The 11518-nt window shown below is 42.2% G+C and overlaps 1 long non-coding RNA gene across 1 annotated transcript in view; it reads left to right on the top strand.

Annotated features, from left to right (window-relative positions):
* Positions 1-4399: 4399 nt before the first annotated feature.
* Positions 4400-11518, top strand: part of LOC138401137 (uncharacterized) — a 63427-nt gene continuing 56308 nt past the window's right edge. Inside the window, exon 1 of the long non-coding RNA XR_011236421.1 lies at positions 4400-4484. This is a non-coding gene — a long non-coding RNA (uncharacterized lncRNA). The remainder of the gene's footprint in view (positions 4485-11518) is intronic.

The raw sequence follows: 11518 nt of genomic DNA, 5'->3' as shown, positions 1-11518 counted from the left end.
AGAGGAGGTGGGGGCCCGAATCCAGCGTGAGAGGGGTGTGCCTGCCATGCCCTTCTTGAGAGAAGGACGGGCCAATGCGTCCCCCACGCTGGTAGAGGAAGTGGGGGTCACAGCGCCCTGTTTGAGAGGAGGCAGGGCCGCTTGGCCAGAGTGACAGGAGGTTTAGCAATGCAATCCCACACCGTTAGACCAGGCGGGGCTGCCGTGCCCTGCGTGGGGGGAGGTGGGATGGCCACGCCCTATGGGGGAGGCTCAGGGACTCCTGAGCCAATCCTGGGAGAAAGTGGGGTACCCATGCCCCGTGGAAGAAGAGGTGGGGTGCCCTACCCTATATGAGGGGAGGTGGGGGCCAGAATCCAGCGTGAGAGGAGCAGTGGCTCCCGTGCCCTCCGTGACAGGAGGAGGGGCCGCTGCGTCCCATACACTGTGAGAGGAGTTGGGGCCACAACGCTGTGTTTGAGAGGAGGCAGGGCCGCTTGCCCAGAGGGAGGGCGGTTTAGCCAATGCACCACCTCCACCGTTAGAGCAGGCGGGGCTGCCAGGCCCTGCATGAAGGGAGCTGGGATGGCCACGTCCTATGGGGGAGAAGCCGGGAATCCTGAGCCAATCCTGGGAGGAGGTGGCGCCTCTATGCCCAGCGAAAGAGGAGGTGTGGTCCCGTAGTGTCTTTCCCATGATTCTCAGGTAGGCCCTCTGTGGACGCCTCAAACCAGGATACTATCAAACCTTACTTATACTATGATTTTTTCCTACACATACATGTTTATGATAAAGTTTAATTCATAGATTAGGCATAATAAGAGATTTACAACAATAATAATAAAATGGAAGAATTATAACAAAATACTATAACAAAAGTTATGTGAATGTGGTCTCTCTCTCTCTCTCTCAAAACAACTTACTGTACTGTACTTGCCTATTTTCAGGCCTCACTTGACTGCTGGTGACTGAAACTAAGTATAAGTACATATGCCCACTGATAATGAGAGCAAGACATTTTAGCTGAAAGCTCTTCCTTCCAAACTCCTAGGAGAAAGGACAAGAGGGAAAATATGTCAGCATTATAAAAGTATGCTTATCGCTGATACTTCCTTAAACCACAGGTGTACGGGATCTCCTCCCGTTAGATGTCAGATACAGACTGACTTTGATAGGCAACCTACTTGGAACGCAGATTTGGGGTGACCTTGCCAAATTGGTAACGGCTGGTCCTGTTCTTGTTGCAGTCCTGTTTGCATATGCACAGAATGGGCAGGTAGCACCTGTCTGCAATTCCTCTTGACCACGGTTTAAAAAGATGGTAAAACCAGGTGGCCGGTTTTGTTGCCTGCAGAACCAGCGGCACTAGGACCGCGGACGCTGGCTGCCGCCTTGGCGCGTGTGGGGACGGAGGGCGCCTGTGGCTGAGCGGGACGTGCTGAGGCAGCTGCGGGCAGCGGCGCGGGAGCCGGGACGGAGGGGAGGTAGGAGCGCGTACAGGGCTCCGGCGGGCACGGCCTATCCGGGCGGCCGGGCAGCAGGGAGGAGCGGCCCGCGGGGACGCCAACTTTCCCGGCAACGGCGCTTAACTTCCCGCCCGGCCACGAGGTGAGGACACACAGTAAGTGCGGGCGGCGGGGCCCCGCGGGGTCCTCTGAGGCGGCGGGCGGCCAACATGGCGCCCCCCGCCCCCGCGCCCGCCCGTCCCGGCTCAGGCCCCGGAGGGAGGCCCGGGCGCGGGGCGGCGGCGGAGCCGGAGAACAATGGCGGGGAAAGCCCGGGGGTGCGGGGCGGAGGCCCGGGAGGACGGTGCGGGGCCTGCTCGGACGGGAAGCCGCGGAGTCGCGTGAGCACGCCCGCTGGGCCCCGCGCCGCCCACCTGGCCAGGCCTCGGGCCGTGCGCGGTGGGGCCGGCAGCGCGGGCCTGGCGTGCGGACGGCGGAGAGCAGAGGACGCTTCGCGGGCCCCGGGCGCCGTGGGCGGTGGGAGCCGCGGCGCAGGGTCGGCAGAGGCCAGGCGGGGGTCCGTGCGTGTCCGGGGGGCTGCGGGCGACCCCGGGAGCGAGGCCGCCGCTGCCTCAACGGGTCCTCGCGGGCCTCCGGGACTGTCCTGCGGGGTCCGCCGCCTCCTCCCGCCGGCCGCGCTGGGACGAGGGGCTCCTTGGGGGCGGCCAGCCGCGAACTTTCCTTTGCTCTGTCCTGCCTCGCGCTTTTCTCCAGAGCCAGCTGTGGAGGCGCTTGCGGGGTGTGTGTGTGTGTGTGTGTGTGTGTGCTTTGCGGGTTTGCACAGCACCTGGTGTTTTACACAGCGCCCTATGTACTGTGTGTACACACTGCCCTTGTCACGCTGTGTATGCAAGCGCTACCTGTTGTCTCATACAGTGTATATGAAATACTTGGTGTCATACACAACGGTGTGTACATAGTACCGCATGTCATACATGGTGTGTAGGGAGTATTCTTGTCCTTAATCCCTTACCAACATTTTTACTAGGAATTTTCACAAGAAGTAAAAAGTAACTGATTTGAGTTCAATGCCTACTTGTATCTCTCACGTATTAACTTTGAGTTACTTACTTGCAGTGCCACTGTCACATTTCAAAACAAGTATGAATCTGCTTTGGCGCGGAGACTCTGCAGAGGTTGCACTGCAGGTTGTCAGTGTTTTGCCCCCCAGTAGTCTTGGTTTTTGAAATGTTTTGGTGTCTACGATTTTATAACACAGATGAGTTACAATAATATGTATTAATACCATGTATTGTCTGTCTACTGTGTATCAGCCACTGTGCAATTATTTACAAACATTATCTCACTTAAAACCCTTACGTATTATCTTGAAAGCATAGCAGTCCTCCTTTAAGTTATAGAAGGTTCACCTCCTTGTAGCACACCCCTCATCCCATCCCATTGCATGACAAACAGAAAAACACACACACAAGAGAAGTGGGTGAATCAGATGTTTTGATAGAGAATGTGATCCGTGTCACATGAAAGTTTGAGAATCCCTGGAATAAGAGGTAGATGATAGAAATGAAGATAATGGGAGAGAGATAAGACTCTAAATCTAAATACTCAATAAAATAGTCTTTTTGAGTAATCATGGCTTAACTTTAATTTTTGAAACATATACAGAAATGAAGTATTGCTTTAAAGAAAGAGCTTAGGTGTGTGTAGGTACCTGCTGTTATGTTTTTTTCTGTAGGAAATTCATAAAAAGTTACTTAGTTTGTATTGTGAAAATGCTATACGAGCTTTAATATCAAAATTAGTTACAAATGGAAAGAAATAGTCTATAACATAAAAATTATTTGGAGTTTTCTTAGTATTTGTATAATCCATTACATACTTTAGGAGGGAAACTTAGGAAATTAGATATTTAACTCAATTCAACAAATAATCTAATTAGATATTTAATCTTTCTTTTTTGTATACTTTCTATTTCAGAGTAGTATTCTGATTTTTAACTCAGGTTTCTTTTAAGGGAAATTTAGCATCTTGGAATATATTTTCACAATTAAGGTGCAGGGTAAGATCTTTTAAATGTGTTTGATCAGATAGCAATAGAAATACCCTTATGTGAAAACACTGAAGCAATTTATTCACACTATTAAATCATTGTAAAGTTGCATTTGCACTGGGTATGTGGCAGATTTCACTTAAAGTTGGTAACATCAGCAATTGTCCAGACTGTTTGCTCCATAAATGGCTAAAAGTTTGTCTACCTTTATGTAAAGTTAAAAAGAGAAATGATGAAGGTAATAGAATACTGTTGCATCAGAGTTTTGAAGGAGTCATATAGACTGTTCTCTATATGTTCTTCAGAAATGAGAGTGATACATTTCCAGATCACATTGTCTTATATGTTAGTTGGAAAATGTGTGTTGCTGAAAACTTGTACACAAAGTTTTATTTTTTAAACTGAATAATAAGTATAGTAGGTAAGCTAGTTTTATTTTAAATAAATGCTTTTATAGTTCAAGTTACTTCATAATTAAATCTGTTTCATAAAATCACATTAAAATTGCATTTTTTGTACAAGTAGAATATATGCAATTTTAATGTCTTAACTTCATTTATTAACACATTGTTATTTATTGAAACTCTGCTGTGTGCCATACACTTGCTAGGTGCTGAAGTGAACAAGATAAGAGAGTTCTTGCCATTGCAGAGTTTATGGTTCAGAGTAACACAATTACTGAAGGAAGCACAATAAAGTGTAACAGAAGAGAGTAAGTCCAGGGTACTGTGGAACAGAAGCTGAATTAAGATACATTGTATTTGAGTTAAAATTACTTGTGAGGTGTTAGCACTGATGATTTAAAATTTATTCTAATTTGTAACTTTTTTTACTGTATTAACCACCTGAGAGTTTTTAAAATCAACTTACTTTTTTTTTTTTTTTTTTTTGGCTACAGTGCCCTGGCATCAGCCTAGCTCACAGCAACCTCAAATTCCTGGCCTCAAGCAAACCTGCTGCTTTACCCTCCTGAGTAGCTGGGATTACAGGTATGTGCCACCATGCCCAGCTAATTTTTTCTATATATTTTTAGTTGTCCAGCTAATTTCTTTCTATTTTTAGTAGAGCCAGGGTCTCGCTCTTGCTCAGGCTGGTCTCGAACTCCTGACCTCTACCAATCTGCCCATCTGAACCTCCCAGAGTGCTAGGATTAAGGCATGAGCCACCACTCCTGGCCTACAAGCAACTTTGTTATGTTAATTTTTTACAGTACTCTGTTAAAAAGTAGACCTGTATTAAATATCAAACATATATTATGTTCTCCAGATATTATCTGGGCATTTAAGTGAAAGGTAGACCCATTTAAAAGTTTTCAGTGTTGTTTTTTTTTTTTTTTTTTTTTTCCCCTGGTTTGGTCAGCTTGTATGTTAAGTAAATTTAAAATATGATTTAAAGAATGTAGGATTTTCTTTCTTAGTTTAAGAATTTATCATATGGACATAAAAGCAAGATATACAAATATTTTTCAATGAATTTCTGTTGAGAGCTTGTCACATTAATTCTCATAAGTGGGATTAAAGATACTACTTAAAAAAATTTAGTTAGATGCTATGGTTTATAGCAAGAGAATCTGACTTACATACATTTTAATTTGACTATGCACATTAGATCACTTTGCAAGTCCACTTTGCAAGCAGTTTCTAGCAAGCTAGGATTTATCACAAACAGTGCCTGTGGCACTACCATTTTTTTTAAAGATGTCCATCATTGAGCATCTTCCATACTAGGCAGTGTACATTTTCCATTTAGTCTTCACAACAGCATCATGAGGGGAATGTTGTTATAATGATTTTATAATAAGGGAAGAGACACAGTTAAATTGCTGGTACCCAAGTTCACACAGACATAATCAAATTGGTTTCAATCCATGGGTATGACTACCAAACCTGTAGTATGTTATGCTATTCTGTCTCCCTAAGACCCATCAACCTCTTGGGTCTTTGTACTGATATGCCTTCATGTTCCCAATGTACCTTTATAAGTCTCCAAAAGTATGTAATATTAACAGAATATAAAAACTATGCTCATTCTACCTACAAAAGCAGGAGGTGGAAAGGCAGGGATATTAGGAAACTCCTGGTAATCAAAACATTCCATATATAAAGTTCTGGTTAATTCCAATTTCACTGGTGATGATAGCTGGCAATCAAAGAACAAGTGTGGATAATTGGCTCATTTTCTTGCTGTCACTATGGTAGCTCACGTTATAAAGATAACTTGAGGCAGGAGCAGTGGAGGTCGGGAGACCTATGATCTTTATTTTAATACTTATGTAATGGAGAAAAATGTTTGAAAACACTTGGAATTAACTCCAACATTAAAGCATTCTTATCTTCAAAGGGGAAGTCATTGTCTTGAGGAATCTTTTAACATACCTTCTCCTGGATAAGTTCAATTTACGTTGAAATAGCTAATTTCTTGAAACCTGCAGTAAATGTTAAGGCTTCAGAATTCCATTAGGTGTGCACTGTCATCTAAAATAAAATACCATTTCATGAGAAGCATGTGGTGAAGAAAGTAACAGATCAAGTGAGTTATAGCATCCACAGATCCAGATCATCCTGACAGCCATCCACAGTAATGTTCCAGTTATTAAATATGATTTTCTCATATTTGATAGCTATGGAAAGATTTTAGAAAAAAATTTTTTAAGGAAGGCTAAGTATAGAGAAGGTCTCTCAACTTGAAAACTATTATGAATTTTTTAGTTTTCTCTTTTTGTAGATTCTTGATTTACCTGCTTATTGTTTGTTTTTCTATCTCAAAAGTGCATCTGAAAAATGCTGTTTGAGAGAGCAAGTCCTTAATTTTCAATTGAATTTTGACATGGGGCCCTTCCCCAATTAATATAAAATATGCTTATTTTAACTGCCTGGTCAAAAAATAAGAATAATTTATTTGGGATATCCATTGATGGCAAATTTAATAGGTTTTGCGATGAGGTGTATTTACCATTAGAGATGTTATCTTTTTAAATTATAGACAATATAAAGTCTGAAGTAATTTTTTTCTACTGTACTTATAATTTATCATTTCTCTTATATGTTTGGAAATATCAAGTTTAATATCATTTAATATCAACATACCTGAAATGTTTCTTTTGAAATACCTACTTATTTACCACTCTTCACATATATGTTCTACACAATCTTAAGAAGCCTCTTACTTGTGATTAATATTCATGTTGGTTTGTTTCAGGCAAGAAACTGCCATTTGAATCATTTGAAAGTTTTTACTGTTTTTAAGGACTATTCAAATAAAACTAGTTTTAGTGCCAGTTACTTTCAAGTGACTTAAAAGCCAAATGGGCCGGGCGCGGTGGCTCACGCCTGTAATCCTAGCACTCTGGGAGGCCGAGGCGGGTGGATCGCTCGAGGTCAGGAGTTCGAGACCAGCCTGAGCAAGAGTGAGACCCCGTCTCTACTAAAAATAGAAAGAAATTATATGGACAACTAAAATATATATATATACAAAAAATTAGCTGGGCATGGTGGCGCATGCCTGTAGTCCCAGCTACTTGGGAGGCTGAGGCAGTAGGATCGCTTAAGCCCAGGAGTTTGAGGTTGCTGTGAGCTAGGCTGACGCCACGGCACTCACTCTAGCCCGGGCAACAGAGTGAGACTCTGTCTCAAAAAAAAAAAAAAAAAAGCCAAATGACCAGCAGTCTAATATAAAGTTGGACTTTCTCTTGGTTCACCTGCATTTTTAGACAAATGCTGATGAAAAATGTACTATTGTAAGCCTTAGTTACAGTAGTATTTGTACCATATTGTTTTAAATGAATTATTTGGGATTTTAGGTGACAGTGCTACAGAAGTCACATTAGGAAGAAACAATATTTAGCATGCTGGTTCTCAATCATGAGTGAGCATCTAAATTGCTTTTTAAATTTTAAAAAAAACATTAAACCAGAATCTCTGGGGATGGATCTAAGCTCTAAGTTTTAAAAGTTACACTTTTTTTTTTTTTTCTTTTTTTTTTTTCGAGACAGAGTCTCACTCTGTTGCCCAGGCTGGTGTGAGTGCCGTGGCGTCAGCCTAGCTCACAGCAACCTCAAACTCCTGGGCTCAAGCAATCCTCCTGCCTCAGCCTCCCGAGTAGCTGGGACTACAGGCATGTGCCACCATGCCCGGCTAATTTTTTCTATATATATATATATATATTTAGCTGTCTATATAATTTCTTCCTATTTTTAGTAGAGATGGGGTCTCGCTCTTGCTCAGGCTGGTCTTGAACTCCTGAGCTCAAACGATCCGCCCACCTCGGCCTCCCAGAGTGCTAGGATTACAGGCGTGAGCCACCGCGCCCGGCCAAAAGTTACACTTTTTTAAATGTTTCACATTTCAAATTTTTTATTTTTCTAAGTGGTATTCATGCTTTCTTTTTAAATATTTCTTTTTGGAATAGATTATAGAAAATAGTGTACCCTGGGCCCTTTAGCTCTAAATCTCAGAAATTCTCTTTGAAGAATCAGATCAATTAAGTTTCCTGGGGAAAAAAAGACGATAATCAAAACCATCTGGGGGAAAAAAACACAACCTGAAAAATAAATGCATCCTAGAAGAAAGCCTTAAGTCTTTTCAGGTTCCTCAGAAATGCTACCGTGTTGCTAGGTAAGATGGATATCAAAGGTACCACTGGCTGATGTTCCCCGGTGGGCTCAGATATAGCTATAATCACAGGTGAATATGTACCATATCTTGAGGTAGGTAATATTCAGGAGATAGGCTGACATCCAGTTTGAATGTCTGGGCATTCCAGTAACTGGACTGAAAAGCAGCAGCATGGTGTTCCTGCCCCTTCTGCCCTCAGTGCTCCGGATTTCTCATAATCCTGTAAGAAAATCAGAAAAGCTTGGAAGCCTTTCCCTAGGGCAGTCGGACCAGCCGTCTTGGGGTCACATCTGCAGTCCGTGGTGAGACAACCTGAGAAAGTTTTCCGGGCTCTGCCCTGCTCTCTGGCTAGCGTCCTCTTTTCCCTGGCCTTTATCTGGGTTTCAGATGATTCTTCCTGTTCCTTCAGGTTGGGGGTGGCATTTCCACCTACAGGTTGTTCAGTGGGGATGGCCATCCAGAGGAGGAGATTCAAAGTCTTTCAGCTAAGTTCTAGAAGATTATGACTTACTTCCTTTGCCCTGGGAAGAAGTCCTTGAGCTGCAAGACCCATCCACAGCAATAGATTCAAAGCCTTTGGGCTGAGTATGAGGAGAGTATGACTTAATTCCTTTGTTCTGGGAAGAAGTCCTTGAGCTGTAAGACTTACTGTGGCTTCAGCCACTACCGGACAATATCTGTGTTCACTCCTCGCTAACTGGATTTCTCACACAAGCATTTTGAGGCTTCATAGTGATCCTAGGACCTAGGCAGTTGTGATAATTTCCACAGGTTTCTTTAATTCCTCTGTAATATAGGTTCATAATTCTCCACCAGTTTCACAAAAGTCAAGGTGCGTGGCAGATTGGTTTTAAAGGAAGAGGGACATCTAGGAAGTGACAGGAAAGCCTCCCTGGGCCTGGTACTGTTGACAGGGTGTTCAGGAGAGTCTGGTCCGTGTTCTTTATTTGCTTCTCCCACTGTGTGACATGGTCCTTCCCCAGGTGGCTGGATTCCCAGTGGTATCAGTGTTCTGTCTTCTCAGTTTACCTCGGGGGAGAACACACAAAGTTCTGTGTTTTTAAAGGGTGTTCAGGCCGGGTGCGGTGGCTCACGCCTGTAATCCTAGCACTCTGGGAGGCCGAGGTGGGCGGATCGTTTGAGCTCAGGAGTTCGAGACCAGCCTGAGCAAGAGCGAGACCCCATCTCTACTAAAAATAGAAAGAAATTATATGGACAGCTAAAAATATATATAGAAAAAATTAGCCGGGCATGGTGGTGCATGCCTGTAGTCCCAGCTACTCGGGAGGCTGAGACAGGAGGATCGCTTGAGCTCAGGAGTTTGAGGTTGCTGTGAGCTAGGCTGACGCCACGGCACTCACTCTAGCCTGGGCAACAGAGTGAGACTCTGTCTCAAAAAAAAAACAAAAACAAAAAAATAAATAAATAAAGTGTGTTCAGTCAAATTTTCTAAATACACATAATTTTCTCAGTTTCAGATGATCCGATACAGTCAAGAATTATATTCTTAATTGCTGCTGTTAGAATTGCATTTTAAAGAGAATATTTTTATAAAATTTGATCTTGAACAGAGTAGAAAATGTTAGGTGGTTATACTATTGTGAGTCAGTATTCTTAAGTAGGTACCATTTCATACAATTATCCTAAATATTGTAGATAATAGGAAAGGAAAAGAATCTGAAGTATGAATCACAGAAAATAATTGCCTTTGAAAAATATGAATTATCTGAAAAAAGGCTAAACTGAAAATTGGCCACTTCAGTCTCTGGTCTCTGTCTCTGCAACTCAGTCCTCAGGCTCCTTTTGGAGTCTCTGTCCCTGCACTGTGGCCTGAGAACTGCTTCAAGGCAGTGAACTGGTGATATCTTAAACATAGAGTTTACATTTGGAAGAGCAACACACTAGTAAAGTATAATGAAATATATTCAGTTACCTTACATTTTAAATATCTGTACTGTACATTCTGGGTATGTTTTGGTGTATATGGGGATGGATTTTATACTTTATCAAGCCTTACACTTTAAGTAGACATTATATCACTTAGGAGAATGGCACTTTAATGTGAGAAAGGACAAAGGCTGAAACAGTCTAATGACGTGCATTGTTTTCACTCTTCTTTCTCTTCCTTTTTTATGGAACCCTGCTCCTTAGATGATGTAATGGTCACTAGTTACCTTGCCCATCCTATCTTCAAAGATAGTGAAGGGGAAAGTTCGAGAAATGTCATTGTGAGTGAAGGAAATAGTTTGCCAGAATTCACCCAAAGTTAGCCTGAAAGCGTTACATGACTGGCCCAGCACCATTCTGGCAGGTTTGAGTGATTAGCCCTGCCTCAGGCTGTGGCCTGGGTCTTGGCAATTTCAGGAAAATAATTTAGATTTAAAATACATTCACATGTTAATAAACTATTGTAGCACAAAAGGCTTATATAATTCTCTCTACTTTTGTATGCTAGAAAAATGTCCATAACAGATACTTTTAAAAGTTAATAGTAACAGTAATGATGGAAACTTTCCTAGAGGGTGGGGGAAAGTCTCAAAAGAAGAGGAAACACATGGAAAAAACAGGAATCATTGAAAATTCTTTGTAAATTGATAATTTTACATAGAAGCTACAAAAATAATCCTCTGCTGACTCCCCACTTGAACAAAGTGACATGTAAATTGACTCCAGTGACTTTTTTCCATAAATATGATTCTGTGGTTTCTAGTCTATTTACAAGGTTTTGCAGCTGTTACTAGTATCTGATTTTAGAACATTTTCACTGCCCCCAAAAGAAACCCCAGATGCGATATCAGTCATCTCCCATTCTCTTCTCATCCCAGCCCCTGGCATTCACTATTCTACTTTCTGTCTCTGGATTTGTCTATTCTGGACATTTCATATGTGTGAAATCATATAATATGTGGTCTTTTGTGTCTGGTTTCTTTTACTTAGAACGTTTTCCAGGTTCATCCATGTTGTAGCATGTGTCACTACTTCATTCCTTTTTATGGCTGAATAATGTTTCATTGTGTCAATAATATTCCATTGGGTATAACACATTTTGTTTATCCATTGATCAGTTGATGGACATTTGAGTTTTCCCCACTTTTTGGCTATTATGAATAATAATGCTGTGAATATACATGTACCTGTTTCTGTGTGGACAAATATTTTCAGTTCTTTTGGGTATGTATGTAGAAGTGGAATTGCTGTGGTCATGTGGTAACTCTGTTTTCTTTATGAGGAACTGCTGAACTGCTTTTGAAAGCAGCTGTACCATTTTACATTCCTACCAGCAATGTATGAAAATACCAGTTTCTCTGCATCTTTGTCAGCACTTGTTATTGTCCGGATTTCCTGACTATAGCTATCCTGGTGGTCGTGAAGCGGCATCTCATTGTGATTTTCATTTGCATTTCTCTAAT

This window comes from Eulemur rufifrons, chromosome 20 (genome assembly GCF_041146395.1).
Source record: "Eulemur rufifrons isolate Redbay chromosome 20, OSU_ERuf_1, whole genome shotgun sequence".
In the NCBI taxonomy this organism is placed as follows: Eukaryota; Metazoa; Chordata; class Mammalia; order Primates; family Lemuridae; genus Eulemur; species Eulemur rufifrons.
Note: the sequence above shows the minus strand (reverse complement) of the source record. Positions and strands in the feature narration are given on the sequence as shown.